The sequence below is a fragment of the Ochotona princeps genome, chromosome 10 (genome assembly GCF_030435755.1).
Source record: "Ochotona princeps isolate mOchPri1 chromosome 10, mOchPri1.hap1, whole genome shotgun sequence".
NCBI lineage: Eukaryota > Metazoa > Chordata > Mammalia > Lagomorpha > Ochotonidae > Ochotona > Ochotona princeps.
This window is the reverse complement of record NC_080841.1, coordinates 5,089,506-5,114,023: the sequence shown is the minus strand read 5'-3', so window position 1 is coordinate 5,114,023 and position 24,518 is coordinate 5,089,506. Positions and strand designations below refer to the sequence as shown.

Here is a 24,518-nt window from a genome sequence, read left to right as displayed (position 1 = left end):
TAAACCATATGTGCTTGATAATGAGAAGGATGATTTCAATAGGTACATGTTTGCTTATAGGCAATTTTTCCCCTACAGGTTTGCATTTTGAAATGATTGCAATAATAAAATCCAAAGAGAAAGTTTTCTCTGGTATTAAGAGGTATGTAGAGCGGCAGAGCCGGCGACTGTGCTGAGCGGTGCGTCCACATTGGGGATTCACGGCCAACTGCTGCCTTCAAGCTCTGGGACCATGGTGGGCCGCAACAGCGCCTTCACTGCTGGAGTCTGCGGGACCCTCTTCCTCGGCTACTGCATTTACTTCAACCGCAAGAGAATGAGTGACCCCAACTGCAAGAACAGACTGTGAGAACGAAGAAAGAAGCAGAAGCTTGCCAAGGAGAGAGCTGGGCTTCCAAGTTACCTGACCTTAAAGATGCTGATGCTGTTCAGAAGTTCTTTCTTGAAGAAATACAGCTTTGTGAAGAATTACTAGCTCAAGGTGAATATGAAACGGGTGCAGACCATCTTGTAAATGCAATTGCTGTACGTGGGCAGTTACTGCAAGTGTTGCAGTAAACTCTTCCACCACCGGTGTTCCAGATGCTGCTGACGAAGCTCCCAACAATTGTCAGAGAATTGTAAGTGGTCAGAGCTTGGCTGAAGATGATGTGGAATGATGAAAAATGTCAACATAATAAAATCTCAGTACAAAATATTTTTAAAATTCTTAACTTGGAAGTTGAGCGGTTCTGGGGAATAAGGGCAAATAAGCTTGTTAATGGACTGTCCCACACTGAAACCTACCAAAGTTCCTGTTGGCTTTGTGTGGATCCATTTGTCTGTTTTATTTATTTTCCCAGTGAAAAAGCGTATTTTGATAAAGAGCTTTTCATTTTACAATTACACTAGAAGTCACCAAAGTATGAATTTTGTTTATTTCTAAAACATGCAAGTTGCATATATAACATAGCATACTAAACTATATACACAAAAAAAATGGTGAGAGAAAGCTGCGGAGTGCTACTTTTTTTAAACTAGCACATTTTGAGATAGATTAGAAAATTAAATGGAAACTTGGCTGTGTTGTGAAAACTGAGCATCGAAGTTCTTCATGAGCTCGTTTAGTATAATCTAACGCTGTCCCGTGTAGCTGCTGTGCTGTGCTAACACCTGCAGCCTGTGCTGCGGTGTCAGTCCTGAGACATTGTGCTTACCTCCGTGGACTGCAGTCCTGTGTCCTGGGTATTTACCTCCACAGGGTTTGGATATGTGGAGTTGCACTAGGAATTAGATCTGCGTACGTGGCTAGTCTAGCTATGTGATCTTTGCCAGTTCCCGTCTGCTCACTGTGTTCCTTTGTGAACTGAGGAAATGAGCCTCCTGGTCTCTGAAGTGTCCCTTTCCACTCCAAGTCACTTGATTTTCTGGTGGACATTTTCAAGTCACCTTTACCTGAGAGATTTCTTTGGGCAATCTTGCCCAACACTTTCCTTTTTCTTTTTTTTTTTTTTTTTGATGTTCTGAATTTTGCATGCTTGCTTGACTTAGAATTTCTAATTGATGCTTAAAATGGTGTAAATATCTTCTTGCTTTTCACTGAAAATATGAGTCTGTCACTGTTCTGTAAATTGAACTATAAGTTAACCTTAAAAAAAAAGGTATATAGTAGACAGAATTTTACCTGCTAAACTTTACATCTAGCAAGCTATCTGTGATGCAATGAAGTGTAGAACACAACTGAATGGTCATATTCTCTTCTTTTTAAAAATTGTAATTAGGGGCTGGTGCTGTGGCACAGCAGGTAAAGCTGCCACTGTGTAAAGCTAACTACCCATATAGGCACTGGTACCAGTCCCAGCTGTGCCAATTCTGATTCAGTTTCCTGTTAATGTGCCTGGAATAGCAGTTGGAGGATTACTCTGGTACTTGGGCCCCTGCACCATGTAAGGGAGCCAAAGCAGCTTCTGGCTCCTGGCTTCAGACTAGCACAGCTCTTGCAGATGCAGCCATATGAGGAGTGAAGCAACAAACGGGAGACCTCGCTCTCATTCCATGTCTCTCCTCTCTTTCTCTAACTCTGCCTTTGCAGTAAAGCAAATAAATATTTTAAAATTATAATAATAAGAAAAATGTCTCCTCTTGGATCATATTTTCTAAGTTTGATTAATCTGCTCTCTATTTGCGGAAAATCCATTTAAATTCACATTGTACATTAAGCAGAATGCTAATGGGTTTAAAGGTATGAGACTGACAGTCATTTAGAAGAAAATTCCATGAAAGATTAAGCTGTACTATTTTTATTGTGATGATTACTGTACTTATCAGGGCGCTGATCACAGGACCCAGGTGTGTGGAGTGATTGACACTAACTCTATTGTTAGATTAGCACTAACTGTTGTTTTTAGCATATGATTTTGCAGATTGAGAAGATTTTCAGGAATATATATATATATTCATATATATATATATATATATATGAGAAACTCCTGTACCAACTCATAATTGGCACATGTCTCGGATTTTGCACAGGTTAAAAAGAGAGTACCAAAGGATGTCTACAGTGCCAAAACATGCGTTTTCCAAAGAGCACATTGAGTAAAATAAAGAAAGCTTTCTACTAATTTGATAGCAAGTAGACAAGAGCAGCAATTACAATAGCACAAATTATCATGGTCTTGAAGAATTGAGACAAAATAGAAAAAGTTGCTCTTTATTTGAGCTACAATGTTCAATGAAGCTAAGTAAATAATAAGTTCTTTCTGGTGATGCTTTAAATATTCTTCTTATTCCTGGGTGTTTCTACCTCATTCTGTCACTGAGTGCTTGGACACACAGTTGCTGTTGCTGGGTCGAGAATCAATTATTTGTTATAACAGAATATATTACCTGTTTGAAAATAATATTATAAGAATTATATCTAAGCTCATTCTATAATTATTTCAAAGTTGCCAAAAATGTTATTCCTTAAATGTTTTGATATGCATCTATAAATATTTAATAAGAATAAAACTACTTATATTACTAAAAATAAAGACATAGTATATTGGTTGGTAAAATAGTAATTACCTATAAATATATATCAACATCATAGTTAATTAGTGACCGAAAATAAAAATGGAAAGCAGTAAATCAACTGATAAGAATAGCTTAATAGGTATTATGATTCGTTTAGGGAGTGAACTGCTCAGCAGGAGTTGTCTACCTCTCTCTCCCTCTGTGTCTCCCAAATTAAAATTAAAAAAAGAAAAAGTAGCAAGTCAAAACCTTCCTTGGCCATGCCTGAAAGCTTACATGACATTTGCATACATTACTGATCAATTGGCTATAAGTGCTCTGGATTCTACTTCATCCATTTCAGGCTACTCTTTAATAGGGAACCAGTTATCTGTACAACCGATTTGTTCAACAGTATAGTTACAATTTTATAGGGTAAATTTATTTTTTCCACATTTTACCTTTTAATGTCTTAAATATTTTTTAAATGCCTGAGTAGTTTTACATCGCAAAACTGACATATTTTTAGCTTTGATAAGATCTTAGCTGTTCTTCATAAAATTATTGGATTACAAAATTAAAGAATGTGACTTTGAGCTACCTTTGGTATTATGCTAGCTACCTGAGGGGTTACCAAAACATTTATGTCTGATACACGAAGAACAATCCTCTATACTAGGTTTTTAATTTTCTGCAAATTCTTCACACGTGTAACATATACACAAATGTTATGGAATGTGTCTCATATATATGTCATATATGAGTCATATAAAAGGCAATGTTTTTGTCTGTTTTGCTTTAATCTGTATTTCCATGAGTATTTATTTTTCAAGGCATCATATAGCCAAAGGACCTAAAGGTTATTCAACTTGGAGGTTCTAGGCCTCCGGGCCTCCTATTCTGAGATTAGCAGATACTTTAATGGGAAAAATCCAAATGCTAGGCTCATTGTACTCTGTCATTTTCTTTCTTTTGTGTGGCTACTGCTTTGTAATTTGCATTGTCATGCCAGCTCTTAGATGTGCTCAGACACATAATTGCCATTTTTTATGCAGCTTTTCTCCCAGCTCTCCCCGGAGTATCAGCTTGAGTCACCAGGCTGTTGTTGCTGAAGAGGCTCTCACTACCTGCACTTTTACGCTAAGGTTCATCCCTCTGGTTGAACATACGTGGAGCTCAGCAACGTCCATTGCCAGAAACATGTCCATTGTTGATTCTTCATCTGTGCTGCCAAAGGGCTTTCTAAATTCTCATGTTTTCAAAGAACGTCACTCTAAATGCTTTCACAGATATTTACTTGTGCACATGGGCACAATGGTATGTGAGACTGATACATGACACTGATTTTCTAAGTGCCTGTGTGTTTCCTTCCTTTTGTCACATGAGGAAACTGAAATGTGTGCTCCAAACAGGATTCCTCGCAGGTCTTGGATGGGGATTTCAGGCCCCAAGTCTCTGAGTGCTGCTCAGAGCTTTAACATCTTGAAGGGCAGCAATGGTCTCTGCCTTTGGACTCCCGCTGTCCGGCAGCTCTCCCTTACCAGGGTCCTGCTTCCATCACTTGCTTCTGCTCTGGCCTTCTCCTACTCCCTAAAGTGTGATTGAAGGTTCTTGGGCATCCTCTCCAGCTGGTTCCTGGCCCTACTTTACCTATTAAAGTTTTGGCCCTAGACCACAGAAACTTGAGCCCTTAGGACCTGGTTCATGTTTCTTTGGGAATTTTTCCAGATCTTTCCTAACTTCAACAAGGATTAGCCAGCTGTGGTTATTATGGAATGGAGTTTCCTATACTTCCTGTTCTGACATGATACTTCAAGGTATCACTATATGTCACAGATAGTCTTTATAAAGATTAGCTTTACATCTCAATTATTACATATATTGTGAATTAACACTGGCCATTTTTAGTCACAGGATTAACACTAGGTCATCCAGCTCACCGTAAATGGAAGAATTAGTCAAATTGTATTGATCTGATGCCTGTGCTTAGCTCCCGTAAATGCCATCTTTCCAAAATAATCATTGCATATTTATTTTAGCCAATACACTCGATATCTTAGGATTGTCAATTGGATTATTAGAGAAAGTAGAAAATTTCAATATTAACCTATTTAATTCTTCAAAGTTTTTACAACTGTGGGGAAATCAAATACCTCAAATCCTTTAAGAACATCAGTGATAGGTAATGAAATGCACCTATTGCAACATTCGAATCCTTTAAATATTCAAAAGTTGCCTAGGCAGATTTTGAGGAATTGAGTGAATAAAATGAATCACTGATATTGTCTTTGAAAGAATATTTCAAAAAGAATGGGAATTTTCAAATAAATGATTGCACATACAATTGCTGTTTCCTTACTAAAGAAAAAACAATCAGCCCCTTAACATTGAGTTAATTTTGAGTCCAGCATCTTTTTTAGCCTTGCTGGGATCTTTTATTTATAGTCATCCTAAATATATAATAACCCATTGCCTTCTCATATGTATATATTAGTTGTACCATATAGGTTAATGTATGAAATTCATTCTTTCTGAAAACTTTACCAAGGGAAAGAAAACCCAGTTTTAGGCCCTATACTTTAGATTACAAGAAGTTTTCTGTAATAGGAACTGCTGACAGCTTCAGAGGAAAAAAAATGTCCAGAACTCTGAACAAGGGACGTTTGTTAAGAAATACATTATGATTAAAGGATACATTCTTTCTCTATATAATGCTTCCCATGTGTCTATTACTGTTAAGTCCTGCACAGATTGTGAGCTCAGGGGACACAGCAGTGAGTGAGAGAGACCCCTACCATGCTTCTACCACCCTCAGCCATTAATTGTATTCTTTAAGTGGCATATTAGGAATCTTAGGAAGTGTCTTTGCTACACAGGCGAAAAAAGATGATTGGGAAGATAAGATGCAGGGTGAGAAAGCAGCACTACCCCGTGAATGAAAGTGACAAGAACGTTATGATCGACTGTGTGCAAGGCCACTCTGAAATTGAGCAGAATCAGGACTGACAGAGAACTCTGGGGTTGGCAATTTGTAAGTCACATTTTGTTAGATGCACAAGCAGCAGAATGTATTTTATGTAACATACAGCCAAAAAAAAATCAAGGGGAACTGTAGGGAAGAAAGAAAAATGTTGTAAAAGTATTATGGTGTTGAACTTATTACAGTTTTAAGAAGTTAAATGTAGGAGTCTATGAATGCTAGTAATGGGGAAATCTTCAACTAAGCTTTTGTATTATCAATTGATTTTAAAGGAATTAATTAAGATATTTGCAAGTTGTTAAGAAGATAGGATAAAGGCAATAATATATCACATTATATCTTTAGGAATTATGTTCTAAATAAGGTTACAGATGAATTCAGTATCTCAAAAATTGTTGTGAACTTTGGTCTGTACCAACCAAGCTGCTCCCTGTCCAGACCCCTTCGCTGTGTGGTAATGTATTGCTTTGTCTTCAGGATCATCATGGTGAAATCATGCTGCATCCCCTATTACAGCTCTTCAAAGATCTGCTTCAGGATTGTGATCCCATATTTTAAATCTTCCATTCATAGGGCTGGCATTGTGTAGCAAAGGAGTAAACCACATTTGTGATACCAGCATTATACACCAGAGTGTCCCATGCAGCCATTCTGTTCTGCTTCTGATCCAGCTTCCTGCTAATGTAATCAGAGGGCAACAGATGATGGCCCAAATATTTTCAAGGGCCCCAGCTGCTAAGTGGGGAAACAGAATGGTGTTCTTGACTCTGCCTGTCATCCAAATCTGATGGCAGCAGCTATTTGAGGAACAGAATTATAGAAGAGACTTATCTCTACTCCTTCCCTTCTCTCTCTGTCTTTGTTCCTGTAGCTTTTTCAAATAAATTAATAAAAATTTTGTATTTAAAGTGCTTCTGTTGTCTGCAGCTGTCCTGAATGCAGGGTATTGGCATACGCCAAGGTTAAAATCTGTTCCACTTTGATTTTTCAGTCATAATTATATAATCAGAAATGGTTGAGATGTTTGTGGTGTTGGTTAGCTATTGTTCCTGCTGTTTATTATTGATCATCTTTACTTGAGGCACAAAGAAGATTAATATTTTCCCTCCTAAGCTGATAAAAGTTATTTGCATTATAAGGGTCTATGATAATAGTGTTTCATTCCTTTGTAAAATAGGTTATCTATTTGTAAGTTTCTGATTTCTTTGGGGGGAAATGTCCCCATTGTCTATTCTTAAAACATCAGTTTTGTTATTCTTTTATTTCATGTTTGCTCTTGCTTTCATTTTTGCAGTATTCATGTTGCTTGATAGTGGTCTTTTTCAAACTACCGTCTTCTGTCTTTTAATCAATCAAGTAGATCCTGTTAAGTAGGGGAGACTGGTTCAAATGCTTGAGCCCCTACTCCTTTCGTTTATTTGTTTGTTTGTTTGTTTGTTTAAAGGGTTTACCATCAGTCCCCCAACCTTTTTTTTTTTTAATTGCAATGTCAGATATACAGAGAGGAGGAGAGACAGAGAGGAAGATCTTCCTTCCTATGATTCGCTTCCCAAGTGACTGCAATGGGCAATGCTGTACTGATCTGAAGCCAGGAGTCAGGAGCTCCTTCTGGGTCTCCCACATGGGTTCAGGGTCCCAAGGCTTTGGGCCGTCCTCGACTGCTTTCCCAGACCAAAAACAGGGAGCTGGATGGGAAGCTGGACCACTGGGATTAGAACCGGCGCCCTTATGGGATACCAGCTTGTGCAAAGCTAGGACTTTGGCCACCAGGCCACTGTGCCCCGCCCGGGGACTCTGATACTTTTATGAGAAACCCAGAAGAGGCTTCTGACTTCTGGCTTGAGGCTACGCTAGCATATTTTAGCAATGTGGAAAGTGAACTAGCAGATGGAAAATATGTGTGTATGTGTTTCCAAATTGCTTTATACATTTATCAATAATTTTTTAAAAATACATATTTTAAATATATTCTGTTATACAAATTGTAGCAAGATACTTCAATATACTTTTGATAAACAGGTATATAAGAATATATAAGAATATTTATATAAGAATAATTTTTTTTCATTATATGTATTTTTTCTGAATGTATGGAAAATCCCAGTGCAAAGACCAGTAGGTCTTGCTCTATTTTCTTTGAAGGAATTCAGATGTCGCTGAGTAGAAGTAGATCATATATAGCCAACACACAGGAAGATGGAGAAACAAAGAATTGAAATAAATGCAAATAACTGGATGACCTAACTAGGAAGAATTTGCAGACCTCGTTAAGACACAGCTGTCAGGTAAGGGACCAGGAACAAAGCTGTTTCAGCAAACTGTGTGCAAAATCAAAGAAAAACACTTTATCCAAAGAAGTAATTTACTATTAGTGGAATGGAGCTGGCATTATCCTGATACTAACAAAGCCACAGACTGATATCATGAATACAGGCATTAAGAGTATCAACAGAATTTTATTAAACTAAATTGAGACCTGAATAAAAAATATGCTATAGTGTTCATCTACACTTATTTCTGGAACGTATGGTTACTTTAATACTGAAAGCTCAATCAGTACCATTCACCATGTACAGAGAACAGAGGAGAATAACACATGGACACATGAATAGATGCAGAAATCATTTACTTGAACCAATTTACCATCCAGCTATGATATAATCTTCTAGTATTATATCAAGAGGAAAGAGTTTCAATTTGATCTATATCGTGGAAAACAGAGAGCAGTTATTTTCCTCAGTGATTGAGTACACCATGGGGTGTCTGATCTTAATTCTGTGCAAAGTAGTCTGAAAGCTTAACTAGTGCAATAGGACATGGGAAATAAACAGAAGTTATAGAGATGGTATGAAAACAAAAGTACAATTCTTTCTCTTCAAAGATGGCATGCTGCATATTTAGAAAACAGAAAATTCTAGAAAAATGTTGTGAATTTAGCAATATCACTGAATTTTAAGGACAAAATTAAAAACCAATTGTACATATAAGGATTGAATAATGGAAATCAAAATTTTAAATATCATTTAAGATAGCATCAATTAAATGGCATATTTGAGGAAAAATTCAAGTAAATATTAAAATAAGCCTATAACATATCAAAATAGTCTTAGGGTGAAGACATACATGTAGATGCATGGATAAGAATAGAGTCCAGAAGCAGTCATACACAGCAACTTTATTTTCCACAAATGTTCCACCAAAAATAATTTAGAAAAGAGTAATTCTTTCAGTAAATTGAGCTGAAACATTTGTGATTCATATGCAAAAAGCACAATCACACCTCTTGGAATATACTATAAAAAATGGAATTCACCAAAAAAAGAGAAAATATTGAATTTATGAACTGCTCTGAGAAAACAGAAGGAATTTTCTTTTCTTCAAAACCAAGAAGTTTATTTTGGCTGTTGTCACTTGGAAGAATAAGTAAGGGATATAACATAAACACTTACTTAAAACTTTGCCAGAAATCAGTAGATATAATAAAAGAGTTAGTGGTATAAGGGCTACATCAATGTGGGTGACACAGAAAAATGAATTATCTGGAACTAGAGAACTAGAAAGAATTTAAGCATTGTCTGTCATCATTCTGCAATCTAGATAACTACATAAATGATAGGGATAATTGTTTTGAATTGAGTCACTTATAGATGCTTTCATTCAAAATGAAAGACAGCCATGAAGACAGTCCAGAAGAGTAAGGAAAATTAATCTCACGTTTTCCAGCTTTCAAGATTCTGAAGAAGTGGTGATATGCAAGTGATGGGAACAAAAATGCTCTCAAAAGTTGACAGGAAGGAATCCTACATAACTTAGACTATGTAATGTCTCTTATTCCATGGAAGGAAAACTGCATCCTGGTTTCAAAAACTTTCCGTTAGAACCACACAGGTCTCGCTTATCTGTATCATGGTGAGCTTCATGGTGGCTGATTCGAAACATTCCAAGAAATACCCCTTTCCAAACATTGTCTCTACTTTGTACTAGCAATAAAAATTTACTCATAACCTTCTATCATCTCCCTGTGTGTATTTAAAATACAGTATCTGTTAGATAAGAGGGGCACAGTTATTTTTAGGTTTCTCATGTTGACATACCATAGAAGTGATTAGGTGCCTTAAAGGAAAGAAAAGCATTGGCCATTGCAGTTACTTGGGGAGTGAATCATTGGATGGAAGATCTTTCTCTCTGTCTCTAATCCTCTCCCTCTGTATATATCTGTCTTTCCAATACAAATAAATTAATCTTTTCAAAAAACAAAAACAAAATTCTACTGTATAAGGAGTAAAAGCAGAAGAGCAGTTTTGTAGTACCAAGAATCAACAGAGACTGGCAATGACTGGATGTGTGTGTGTGTGTGTATGCACACGTATGTGTGCATTTGTATGTGATTGTATGTAAGTGTAGAAGGAGCACAAGGGAATTTTGTGCAGTTAGAGTAAGATTGTACATTATTTCATGAATTTGTTAAAAATTTTTGAAATGTATAATTGAGTAAGTGCAATTTACCATATTGCTTCAGATGTAAATAAACCGATTAAAACTATGAACATACCAATCAAACATAAGATGTAGTTACTACAACGAAAAATTTGACAATGGGAGGAGGTACCTTCATGTTGTGCCACACAAATATAAACAGGATAAAAAAAATAAAGCTAACATTTTACATTCCATACAGTGTTAGAAATAGGAAGAGAGAGCTGGAGATAAAGAATTTTAAAAATTTGTTATAGAGCTCCTTAAAAACAATGAGAAGCACATGCAGATGCTCAATGAATTGAAGGAATATGTTAAACAGGAAATAGCAACAATGAATCAAATTAAAACCAACATGTTAGAAATGAAGAAAAAAGTAAAAATTAAAAATTTACTGTAAAGTTTCAATAACAGAATGAGTGAGGCAGAAGGAAGAATCTCAGAATTGGAAGACATGTCCTGCAATAATGGGGAAACAGAGGAACTGTGTCAAGCTAAGAAATGCATTGACAACATTGAGTGAACTTTCACCTAACTCCAGTGAGATAGCCTACATTCAGAACTCTACTAACAACATCTGCTGGCGTGAATGTGGGGAGAAGGTAGCCTCTTTCACTGCTGATGGGAGTATAGGCTAGTACAAACACTATGGAATTAGTATGGAGAGTGCTAACAGAACTTAAAATTGACCCAGTTAACCACTTCTAGGGATATTTTAAAAGGAAATGAAATCTGCATATGAGAAAGGAATCTGCAATCCTATATCTACAGCAGCACAGTCTACAATAGCAAAGACCCAACGCCCATCAAAACAGCAGTGGATAAAGAAACTGTGGTATACATAGTCCATGGAATACTACTTAGCCATTAAAAAGAATGAAATTCTACCATTTGCAAACAAATATCCCAACTAGATAGCATTATGCTCAGTGAAGTAGGTCAGTCTCAAAAGGACATATATCATATATTCTAAGATAACCTTCAAGCAAAATACAAGATCAATAGTCATTTCCATACTGTTTTTCCTACATCTCCTGTGTTTTAATATTTTCGTTTATATATTTATTTCTTCAAAAAAATTATTAATTTCTTTGTTGACTCTAAGGTCATTCAGAAGCATCATTTGCCTCAAGAAAAATTTTTTTTCATTTCTCCAGTGACAAATTGGTCATTCAATACCATATTATTTAATTAATGTTGTAAATTTTCTACTTTTATTCCTGTTGTTGATTTTGTTCCATCTCTTTCATTTAAGGGGATGTAAAGTAACTGTTTAATAGAGTCTATCATATGCAGATGTGAAGGTGCAATGTAGTATGCATCCCTACTTCCTAATCAAAATTGCACTTGCAATGAAACTAAAATATATCTTGACAATACGATGCTGGACTCTGCATTGTCCATACCTATAATGTCAAGTTACACTTAAATTGCAGAATGATGGATTTATGAAGGACTATACTATTGTAATAATATAAGGGATGTCCTTGTAGGAGGAGGAGGATTAGGAAACGGAGAACAAAAATCCTAGTGCCTATGGAACTGTATCATAAAATAATAAAATAAATTTAAAGAAAAGAATTAGGAAAAGAGAAAGAAGGAATACCTAAACATGTATTCAGAAGCACTAATTCAAAAATGGTTACTTTGGGCTCTGCCATATGTAATGTGCTATATTAGATTTGGAGTGCACATTTGATAAAAATATGTCTTCTCAATTTTAATGTTTATTCAATATGCCTTGGAAGCTGAAATTATTAGTTAGTTTTAAATATGTATTTACTTTTTATTGCAAAATCAGATATATAGAGAGGAGGAAAAACAGAGAGGAAAATGGAAATCTTCCATCCAATGATTCACTCACCAAGTGACAGCAACTGCCGAAGCTGTGCTTATCCAAAGCCAGGAGCCAGGAGTTCTTCCGGGTCTTCCATGTGGGTTCAGGGTCCCAAGGCTTTGGGTCATCCTCAACTGTTTTCCCAGGCCATAAGCAGGGAGCTGGATGGGAAGTGGGGCCAACAGGTTTGGAACCAGTGCCCAAATGTAATCTCTGCACGTTCCAGATGATGACTTCACCCACTAGGCCACCATGCCAGACCGTTGAAAGCTAAAATTAAAGAAAGAAAAGTAATAAAATACAAGATGTTTGCATATCAATACTTCTGCAAGCATATATTTGTCAAGCCTTTTTATTCCTTTGGGAAACAGATGGTTAAGTATATTGCATTACTATGGTTTTAATGATACATGATTACTTTAAAATTTACTGCATATGAGTAAAAAAATTGTAGTTCCTTTTCATTTTTTGTTTATATCCCTGCTTAACTAGAAACTTGCTTTTAGCATTTTGAATTTTTTTATTTGGTGCAACATTAAGCACTTAACTCTAACTATAAATAAGATCCATGTTATTTCAAAAATGAGACAAAGGGAAAAAGAAGGAAGGGAGGGAAGGAGAAGAAGGAAAAGAGAAAGAAAGAAAATGATATACTGGAAGGGAAAGAGGGGGAGGGAGGAAGGGAGGAATGGAATGAGATCATTGTCTTAGTATGGTATCTATGAATTGAAGAATCTAGGAATTAAATATGTTAAAAACTAACACCAAGGGACTGGTATGATGGCATGAAAAACTAATCCCATGCTTGTGGTGCCAGCATCCCATTTGGTCACTGGGTTTGTACAGATCCCTGCTTATGATCTGAGAAAGCAGCAGAAGATGGCTCAAGTCCTTGGGCACCTGCACCCTAATCAGGGACTGAGAAGGAAGTTCCTGGCTCCTGGCTTCCGACTGGTTCAGCTGTGTGTTCTAATCCAATTACATGGATAGTATATCCACTTACTTAGGATTTTTAAAGTTATCCTCAACATAGTTCCAAATACTGTAATGTAGAAGTCTTTCATTTTTTAAGCTTATTCTGAGCATTTTTTGATATTATTATAAAGATTTTTTCAGTTATATTATCATATCACTTATTGCCAGTGTTTATAAACACAATTATGCTTTGTATATTTACTCTATTTCCTACAATCCTGGGGAATTTGTTTATTAATTTCTACATAAAAACTAATAAATTAATAGTTTTCTCATGAATTTCTTAGATTTTCAAAAATATGTACATATACACATATATCAATGTATGTATTAAAATAAGAATGCAGAACCTTTAGTCTTTAAAGGAAAATGGATTTATTATGAAGCATAATAAACCTATACTAAGGGGAAGGCAAACAGGATTTTTATAGTTAAAGTGAATATCTCAAATAAACAACGTGAAAGTTGCCGAGGTTAGTACACCTTCAGACAGACAATAACATTAAACAAGCCAGAAGCTCTCAGTGTTCTAACAGCCTCACCCAAACCAGGACAGTTGTAGGTTTATGGTTGGTCTTATCATTGTTGTCTGTTTTAGTTGATTCATGTCAATGTATCAAAACATTTGCAGAAAACTGGATTAAATGTAGTAGATTGTGGGTGCAGAAAATTTGAAATCCACGTTTTTATTCACAAGATGCATTTTCCATGGAATTTCTGAAAGAGGCTTGTAAAGATCATTATGAATAAAGATAACTTATCTTTTGCTTTCCAGTTTGAATGCCACATTTCTCTTTTTTTAGATGCTTGCCTGGCAAGACCTACAGCATATCACTGAAATGGTAAGACCTTGTGATATCATTGCTTTATTGTTAATGACAAATGGAATGCATTTAGTCATTAGCTTTGAATTCATGTCTCTTGTGAGTTTTTGATTGATATTATCTGTCTGGTAGAATTTTTCTTCTACTGTTTCTGATCACTTTTGTCAAAACATTATATAAAAATTGTTCTGTCCATAATGATGGCTCAATGGCTAAATCCTCACATTGCACCTGCTGGAATCCCACATGGGCACTAGTGTGTGTCCCTGCCACTCCATTTCCCTTCCAATTCCCTGCTTGTGACCTGGGAAAACAGCCAAGTATGGTCCAAAGCCTAAGGACCCAGCACCTATGTGAATGATCCAGAAGAAACTCCTGGCTCCTGGCTTCATATTGTGGCCATTTGGGGAGTGAACCAGTGGATGGAAGATCTTTTCTTCTCTCTTTGCTTCTTTCTGATAATGTCTTTCCAATAAAAATAAATCTTTTTTTAAAAGATTGTTCAGATACCTTACAGTATCTATTGACATTACAATGCAGTTTACATCACTGAATTTATCAACATCTATTGATATGTTTTATCATATTGATCGATCTTAATTTCATCTTAAAACAGTGTGATCTTGCCAAAGAAAGCTTTATACTTTACTGTGCTCAGACTGGATGGGTGTAGTGTCTACTGCCATTGTGCTTCTACCCTATTGTGTTGCTTTTGAGTTTTGACTCTGTGATTGTAAGAGTGTGGAATTCTAGCACTGATGCAGCTGCTCTCATGTAACACAAGAGCTACACCTCTGGGTATGTACTGGATAATAACGGAGCCACACATCTGCATCTACTTCCACCTCTCTGAGATTCACTTTCGAGACCTAGAACATTGATTATTTATAATCACCAACACTGTAATAACAATTGTGTATCTTCCTTTCCATTTCTTTTCAATGCTTAAAATAACTGGAGAGACATTTATTCTTTATAGCAACACATTTTTAAATCAATAAAGCTAACAGGATTGTATATATATGAGTTATTTTCAAATATTTGTTGAAAATACATATACTGAAAATAACCTATGTGTATGTCAAAAATTTTGCACCATGCCGGAGTCCAGCTCCAGCCCGGGGTTCGGAACTCGTGAAGTGTGCGTGGAGTCGGCGCAAAGAGAAAGAAAGAAAGAGACGGACCACTAGGATTCCATGATGATTGTGGACTATGCAATAAAGCCGTCCGCTTTATTTATACAGAATCAGTCAAACTCTGGCTCAGACTTTCCACGTCATGGTCAAGTGGGTGTTACCAAGGCCAACTCTGCTATTTGTTTCACCTAAGGCAGGATGTTATCCATGCAGGCACCTATCAATCAGTAACACATTCCTACTACAATCCTCACTCCACAACCAGTCCCGAATCAGCCAAGGGAGGAAATGCAACACAGGAGGCAGGACCCAAAGATCAAAGAAAGAGGGAAAGAATGGGTTTCCTCTATACCTGGAGACTAGCACCCTTGATTAGCATAAGGTCAATGGAAGAGGATTCTAAACAAAGGTAACTGCTATGCCTTTGATTAGCATAGGATCAAAGGGGGCAGCCATGGCAGCAATAGTGAGAAACCTTATTGCTAAAAGCAGTATCAGCAACATCAGCTTCCAAGCTCACACAGATACCATACAGTTAACTGTTAACTCGGCAGAGGCAGACAATGCCTAAATAAATTACAGAAATCTCAGTGGGATAGTCCAGTGTCCATGCAAATAGGAAGTGGGCTGCATTCAGGTGGTCAAAACAACATTCCGCCAGAGCCCTGCTGCACAGCGGGGAGCTCCCCGCGCCCTGCCACAAGGAAGCAATGCTCTTCACACCTTCCTGTCTTCCACATCCACCACATGGATCCCGGCAGCACCAAAACAAATTTATCTTTTAGAATAACATTTTTTAGGTTTTTTTTGTTTTTCAGAATACTTTTTGTATATTTCAGTATATTACGTTTTTTTTAGAAAACTTTTTGATGTACCGTCTCATTTCTTAACAAAATTATTAGGATGTTAACATCGAGGATAGCTTACAGAACACCTAAAAAGTGAATTGAAAAATTCATTTGTTTTATTTATCCAATAAATAGTAACTGAGTACCATGTTCAATATGACTACTGTAACTATAAATTTTTTGTACACAGTGGCATTTTTCTTAGTCTGAGATGTCAAATATTCAACAGAGGATGCTACTTGATTTGTGATATGACAACTGAGTAAAAATTCAGTAGGTACAACTAAAAAAATATTATCTCAGGCAGACAAATAAATATTGCAAAAGATGTGATACAGGGGCCAGCATGGTGGCTCAACAAGTTAATGCTCCGCTTGTAGCCCTGACATTCCATATGGGCACTGCTTCTAGTACCAACTGCTCCACTTGCGATCCAGGTCCCTGCGTATGAATTGGAAAGCAGGTGGGAGGAAGGCTCAACTCCATAGGCCCTTTCACCAGTGTGGGAGATCCAGAAGAAATCCCTGGTGCTGGCACTGGATAAGCTCATTTCCGGTCATTGCAGCCATTTGAGGAGTGAACCAGTAGTTGGAAGATCTCTCTTTCTCTCTTTCCGTATCTCCCTTCTTCTCTGTAAGTATGGCTGTCCAAATAAAATGAAGCTCATAAAAGATGTGAAGTAGACAGAAACATGGTAGAGAGAAGAGAACAAAAGTAGAATTTGGAGTAAATACAGCAAAGTATAGTTTTATGTAACTTACAGTTGGAGAATTTGGCTAAGGTTAGGCTGCATGGCTTTATAAACCAAGGAGAATTTGTGAATTTATCTTAAGGACCATCAAAACATTTCTGGAACCAAAGAATCATAAATGAAGGGAAGACAAAATTATACGAGTTTTGGACATCTATCTCTAACTATGTTATAGACAATTTAGTTTACTCAGGTGGTGTTTTCTGTAACCAAATGGTAAACCATGGTAAATACTGATAACTGCTTTAATGGATATCACAACCCATTCAGAAATAAATGACAAACATTAACATATTCAGATATGGGGGAAGAGTAAGCAAGTAATTCAATGCAAATTTACACAGTTGGATGCTGTTCACAGTACAACAAATTATATCATAATTTCTCTTAGAAAAAGAATGGGACTGAAATAGTAGCAGCATGTTTCCCATGTGTTGCATGTGTTGTAGAGAATATCTAAAATTTGTACAGGGAGATCATGATGAACATGGTCTTTTAAAAGTCTGTAGTAGCAATAGTCCAAGAAGATACAATAATAATAGATAAGGACTTTGGAGTACTAATAGGCTAAGCAGACAGTACTAATAGAATAACATGACACAGCAATAATAGCAAACATAGACATTATGAAATGTTTTGTGGCCTTGGAAATTGGAGTAAGGATTTTGTACTTTGTCCTACATAATGTCACTGTACATTTTGTGCAGAGGAACTTCACTGTTAATTTTCGTTAAAGTTGCTTTATGTGTTAAGAATAGAAGTGATATGGAACAGGCAGAGAATAATAAAGAGATTGTTGCAATAAATCAGATGAGAGTTAAAGTGAGTTGGATTAGTGTATTAACAGTTGAATGAATGACAGGTAGTCAAAAACTAGAGGCATCTTGTAGGTAGGGCTGACTAATATTTGGATATGAACATTGAAAAAGACCTGTCAAGAATTGTCAGGGATGGATTGTTTTTAAGTTAATTGAAAAAGGAAGACAGTGGAGTGTGTTTTAGCTGGGGTCAAGGTAGAGCAACTGAATTTTGGACATACTAAAATTAGAATAGCTAAAATTATTTCCAGTGAAATTATTGAAGTACAAGTTTTAGGTCTAGGAGAAAGGACTGGCGTGAAGAGATAAAATTGGAAATAATCCGAAGACAGTTGATATTGAGTGCCTGGAAAGGGAATCAAATTCACAGCAGGTGGAGTGTAGCTATAAATATGAAGAAATTCAGTAATTGGTCTTAAGAGGATTTCCGCCTTAAAAGTTGGAATTGATGAGAATAAATTTGGAAAAGTAACTGAAAAGCACCTAATCAGTGCATTAAGAGGAAAACCAAGTAATTCTTTTGTTCGGCAAACAAATTATTTCTAGGAGTATTCTGTCAATTGCTAATTTGTCTTCAGAGAAAATATAAAGCATTGGTTTAGTAGCAAGATATAAGCATTGGTTTAGTTTAGACATAAACTGTGTTCCAGCTGTGTATACTATCTTTCCCCTTTATGCCCACTAATAAACCCAATTGATGATTTATTAAAGAAGTTTTTTTTAAGATTAGTTTATTAATGTGAAATTCAGAATTATATGTAGAAAGAGAGGGAAATCTTCCATCCTTATTCATTCTTCCAATGGTTCAATGGCCAGTGCTGGGCCTGTGAGGCCAGGAATTTGGAGATTTTTCTGGGTCTCCCAAGTGGGGGCAGGCATCCCAGGATTTGAGCCATCTTCTGCTGTTTTCTCAGGCAGATTAGCAGGGAGCTGGATAGGAAGTGATGCAGCCAGGACTAAAAACGGTGCCCACATGGCATGTTGTTACTACAGGCAGAGGTGTGCTTAAAAACAGCACTGGCCTAGATATGATTTTTTTTCTTTTTAAGTTTTGCTGTAATTTGACTTCTTCATGAATATTTTGCTATATAGTAAACCTTTCAACCTAGCTTCTTTTACTATGCAATATATATTTAAATTTTCTCCATGTCTTTTGGTGGTTTTAAAATTTTAATTGTGCATTTTTGTGGGATAGCCCATGAAATCTCAATATATGTATAGTGTTCAGTAATCAATTCAAGAGTTACCAAGTCTATATTCAAATTTTTTAAAATAATTTTTGACATTCAGTAATTGTATGAATGATGGTACTTCAGAAAATTCATGAACAAATATAATTAAAACATAATGTACCAGTCAGTGTTTCAGTGCAACAGATAAGGCACTGCTTGGAATGGTGGCATCCCATGTGATACTTTTCTTGTGAGTCCTCGTTGCTCTGCTTCCTATCCATTTCCCTGAGAAGGCGCCTAAGAGGGCAGTGGAAGAAGACTCAAGTACTTGGGGCCCTGCCAGCCATCTAGGAGAATGAGGTGAAGTTCCTGACTGCCGGCTCCATTCTAGTTCAGAACTGGCTGTTGTGGACATTTGTGGAATGAACCAGAAGATGGAAGCTCTTTCTCTGTCTCTCCCTTTCTTTGTGTCATTCTTGAACAAATAAATAGATAAATTGTGGGAAAAATGATTTACCCTCCGTGTACTTTCTGAAGAGCCCTTCTGTATCTCTCTAGAATATGGTGTGATAATTCAATACAGAGTGATACAGTGTGTACTGACTGAATCAAAGTGCATTTTCATCTCATTATTACTACTTTGGAGCCTTCAAGATTTATTTCTTCTAGTCATTCATAAGCTGACGCAAGTTATTTGTCTACAGCTCCCCTACTGCGCCATAAAATGTCAGAATTTATTCTTTTTATGCAGCTCAACTATTGTGGCATATATATTCCCTTTCCTCTGATCAGGCTAACCTAATAGAACAATTCTCCAATTCACTGAGATATGTGACATGCTGTGGTTGTATGATAGTTTGTCTGTTGAAGAACATTATAGTTTAGGACAGTTAGGAATAAACTTGAACCTTTTTTGTGTGTTTGTTGATTTGGGTGGATACAAAACAATGTCATTGGTTAATCAGATGATGAAAGTATAAACAAAAGGGTCAGCGCTATGGTATAGTGAGATAAATCTGCAGCTGCCACACCTGCATCTCATGTGAGCACCTGTTTGTGTAATGGCTACTTCATTTGCAATCCAACTTCTAACTCTCTTGGGAAAGCAATGATATATTGGCCCAAGTGCTGGGGGGATCCTGTACCCAAGTGGAAAACCTGAATGAAGCTCCTGGTTCTTGACTTCAGCTTGGCCTGGCCCCAGGCATTGCAGTTGGAAATAGTTGTTGTAAAAGTGTTAGATCCATCTAGAAACAATTTTTTAATGTGGTTATCAAGTTGAATACCAAGTTTGGACATGGGAACATTTCAAGAGAACATTCAAGAATATTGGATACTCAGTTACTTAACAAATTTATAAAGCATCAGCTATTGCCAGGGGCCAATGTGTTGACAAGGACTGGGTTCTTCCTATTACCCGGAAAGGCATCACTTAACTGACTTCCAGATTCAATTTCTCCATGCTAGCAAAGCTGAGTCTCTCTGCTGATGTTTAATGAACAATCTGATGTGGTACACAAGACTGGAGCTGAGACTGTCAATGCTGCCAACATAATGCCATCCATGTCCTCTTTTGCTTCTCAGACACAAAATGTGATTCCATGTTGCTGCAGAAGCAAATGTGGCCATCAGAAGGTGTTGTCAACAGTGGAATAAGAAAGGGAGACTGGGGAACTTACAGACCTGGTCCAGAAAAAGTAATCTTTCACGGTCAATATTTTTGCTTTTCACAAATGCTTGGAGAACATATACATATTTAATGGAGAGCTGAGCCATGAGACAAAAAGGCTACTGTGTTCTTGAGCTAGTGTGGCTTTGGTTACCATAGCCATTCTTTCTGACACTGTTGAACCTTGCATGACCAGAGAATTAAGTTTTATTTTCCAGTACCTAATTAGGAGTTAATAATCACACTGTTTCACTTAAATGGACAAAAAACATTTACCCTATTTAACTGCGGCCTCTTCAACTCTTGAAATTTCCTCCTGCCAAAAATGGCAGGCTGTGGGTTGACCTTACAGAGAAGAAGTAATACATACCACTGAGTACGTTGCATGCATTATTGTGGGGAACTCTGCCTGGGATAAAGACAGCTGTCATTATTCATTCAACTCCAGGTTTATCATGTTTGTTTGTTCTGTTTTTTTTTTTTTTTTTTGCCTTTTATTTATAAGCTACTTAGGGCCCATACCCTTAGCAGTCTTACTCAGCACATTATTCTAGAAAGCACTTGGCCTATACATGACAATCAATATATTCCTTTTTTTCTAATAAGAAGGTGATCAATGGTATGAATGAAATACAGAATGGAGTAAAAAAGAAATTTTTATATTTATCAGTATATTCTCTTTATTCTTCATGAAAGACACAAAGACTGAAACTTATTTTTATATTGTTACAACACTGAAAATCTTGCTTCTTCTATAAAACACTATCACTAGATGATTTTTGAATACTCAATAAATAATGGTAAAATTTACTTTTAGATTTTCTGCCTTCATAAATAGAAATTCTTTTTATAATAGTCATTAAAAATGACTTTTGTCTATAAATTCATATGTTCTCCATGATCAGTGTAAAGGGTTGTTTTTCAGCCTCCTACATGCATATCTCTGAACAGAAAGTGCAGGCATTAGCAAGATGTAGAGATTCCAAGAGGACTGGCAATCAAGTACCCTATTTTCTCTTTATTTTCATTAAGAAGGTGAAAGGCCTTTGGAGTTCATGAGATGATAAATTTAGTGATGCATTATAATTAAGTAACTGTTCACTCTCTTTTCCTGATTGCAATACCATTCAAAATACAAGGAGAAAAAGATAAGATTACTTCATATTACGGTTTCCATGAAATTAAAAATCCTACTCTGTGTCAATCAGTTTTTTGGTGGAATCCCTTTAGTTCCCAAATTTCTTTTATCATTGTGCTAATTCTCACCAACTTCAGCAGTGTACCTTATTGTTTTTAGTGTCTCTTTTTCATAGTAAGGATAGTACTTTTAACGTACTCTTCACGTTTAACATATATTATGTGAGTCTCACACCTTTGTCAATATGTGTTGGACTTGTAGAAAGATATACCTCAATGTAAATTTGTATGCCACATACATATCCTAAATTGATAACATTATGTGATGCTACATACCATTAGTTAATTCATTTATTTCCAGAAATTGGTGCTATACCTAATCATCCCTATCCTAATTCCCATTCAATGTCTGTGAAACCAAATTAGAAGACTCCATTTGGTTCTTCACTAATGAAAAAAAGTGTTTTTTCAGTGCATGGTGAAATTGAATGGTTATGAATTAAGAGTTTCCTGTTAAGTCTTAAATTTCCTAGAGAGGGGTGTACATACTATTTACTTCTCAGTTCTCTTTGAGACCAGCCTTTTTGGTTTTCTATTGTTGCTATTACAATTACCAAATAAAATAGCAGCTTAAAGAAGCACAAATTGATCTACTTACAGATCTGGGGAACAGAATCTTAGAATGGATCATCAGTGCTTCAATCATCCTGGAATACCCAGGGAAAAATCTGTTTCCAGATTCTAGCCAGTGCCTTATTTAGAGGATCTTCTTATCTTACCGTCTTCTCTCAATTATTTTAGCCAATGCAAAATTCTTCTTGCCAGAAGAGGGAAAGCAGTCATGAATACTGTAGATTAAGTTTTGTATAGTTTGGGGGTCACTGGTCCTCTGGTTGCCATAGAGATTAATCATTGAAAGCCAGTTATAAAAGAATATTTTAGGGAAATTTGATCTTAGCAGTTTCATTGGTCCTCTGGTCACAGCCATTGTGAATAATTGAAAGCCAGATTAAGATAGTATTTCAAAAATATTTGAGCTTATCAGTTCCATGAATAAATTCAAATTTATTATTTTTGGAAATTACTTCAAAAATTGTTCAACTACATATGTGCCATCCCAAAGAATATATTTCATTTACTACACAAATAGATTTTTGTGGCACAGAAAAATAAGAAAATTAAGAAAATTATTTTCTTAGTGTTCAAAATCTTGATTCTGCAAACAGTGGATAGCAAAATGGTGTATAAATGGTTGCTTTTGATAATTCAGCTTATATTATAGATATTTCAGTTTTCAGGTATTTTAGTTTCAAGCAGTTGATAGATGGTTATATTCATGATTTATATTTATGATTTAACAAAAATAACAAATTAAGTAAAATGACTTGGTATTTCTGGGTACCTCTTTTTTCCTTCAATAGAGAATGTAGTACAAACTGGTGAAGGGAAAGAACTCAAATTAATATCTTTTCTTTCCTTTTTTTTTTTTTTTAATGGGCTGTCTGAAATTAGTTAGCCCCATTGTGATGTGATTTGGAGACTGGCACCAAAGGAACATGGGTTCAGAGATCATGAGGGTAAGAAACTGATGATGAGCTTAGCACTCATAGGAAGGGGCAGCATTATTCTCCTTTACTTTTAAAAGCCTAGAACCTGGCGCGGTGGCCTAGCAGCTAAAGTCCTTGCCTTGAATGTGCCAGGATCCCATGAGTGTTGGTTCAATCCCAGCAGCCCCTTCCCATCCAGCTCCGTGCTTGTGGTCTGGGAAAGCAGTCGAGGAGGGCCCAAAGTCTTGGGACCCTGCACCCATGTGGGAGATCTGGAAGAGCTTCTGGTTCCTGGCTTCAGATCAGCGCAGCACCAGCCATTGTGGTCACTTGGGGAGTGAATCATTGTACGGAAGATCTTCCTCCCTGTCTCTCTTCCTCTCTCTATATATCAGACTTTGCAATAAAAATAAACAAATCTAAAAAAAGAAAAACAAAACAAAAAAACAATCTGGGAAAGGCCTTGCATTTTCACAGTTAAACAGAAGGCAGCTGTGTGCAAATCAGAACGCAAGCCCTCACCAGGAACAGACATGTAATAATTGTGCTTTCACTTCCCTTAGCACACTTCTGTGTCAAGCAAGGTTCCTGCTTGCTTTGCAACTTGGTGAAAGGACTCAATTAGCACAAAGGATAGCAAGGTATTTATGAAAGTATGATATCCTGTTCAAATGATCATTTTTAGCATGGCTTGGTTTGATTAATCAAATATATATCATGTATTCTGAATGTTTTTGGATGACTGAATAATATAAAAAAACTTTGAATAAAATTAAATGTGTTATGTAAGAATTCCAAATGGGGGTAATGTGGTGAAATATTTGATCCAGTAAAGAAGGACAGACATTTGGTGTAGTGTTTAAGATACCTCTTGGAACACCCATGTTCAATTCAAAGTGCCTGGTATGAGTCCTCGCTCCATTTCTAAGTCAGCATCCTGTGATGTCAGCAAGTGATGACTCAAGCACTTAGATCCCTCTCACCTGCATCTTACAAAGGGATTAAGTTCTGAGCTCCTGGCTTCTGCGTGGCTTGTTCCACGCTTGTTCCAAGCTTCTGCTTGGCTTGGTATCTGGAACCAGCAGACAAAGGATACTCTGTCTTCTGTTTTCCAAATAAAAGTTTTTAAAAATTAAAAATTCAAAAACATCTGTCTCATAAATAAACACAGCAACGGCCCCTTCATGGAGCTAGGAATCAACAGCCTATACTTCGAGACAGTTTGAACTACATATTCCATTACTTGCATATAAGTATTTATTATTGATGATTCAAAACATACAACTGTTACCTACCGGATGCTTCCAGAAATTGTTCCAAAAATGACTTAGTGCTTCGATAATGCACTAATATTTCAGAATAGTGCAAAACA

At 36.4% G+C, this 24,518-nt stretch overlaps 1 pseudogene; it reads left to right on the top strand.

Moving 5' to 3' along the window:
• Positions 1–232: 232 nt before the first annotated feature.
• On the top strand, positions 233–697 carry LOC101520483 (mitochondrial import receptor subunit TOM20 homolog; annotated as a pseudogene).
• The last annotated feature ends 23,821 nt before the right edge of the window (positions 698–24,518 follow it).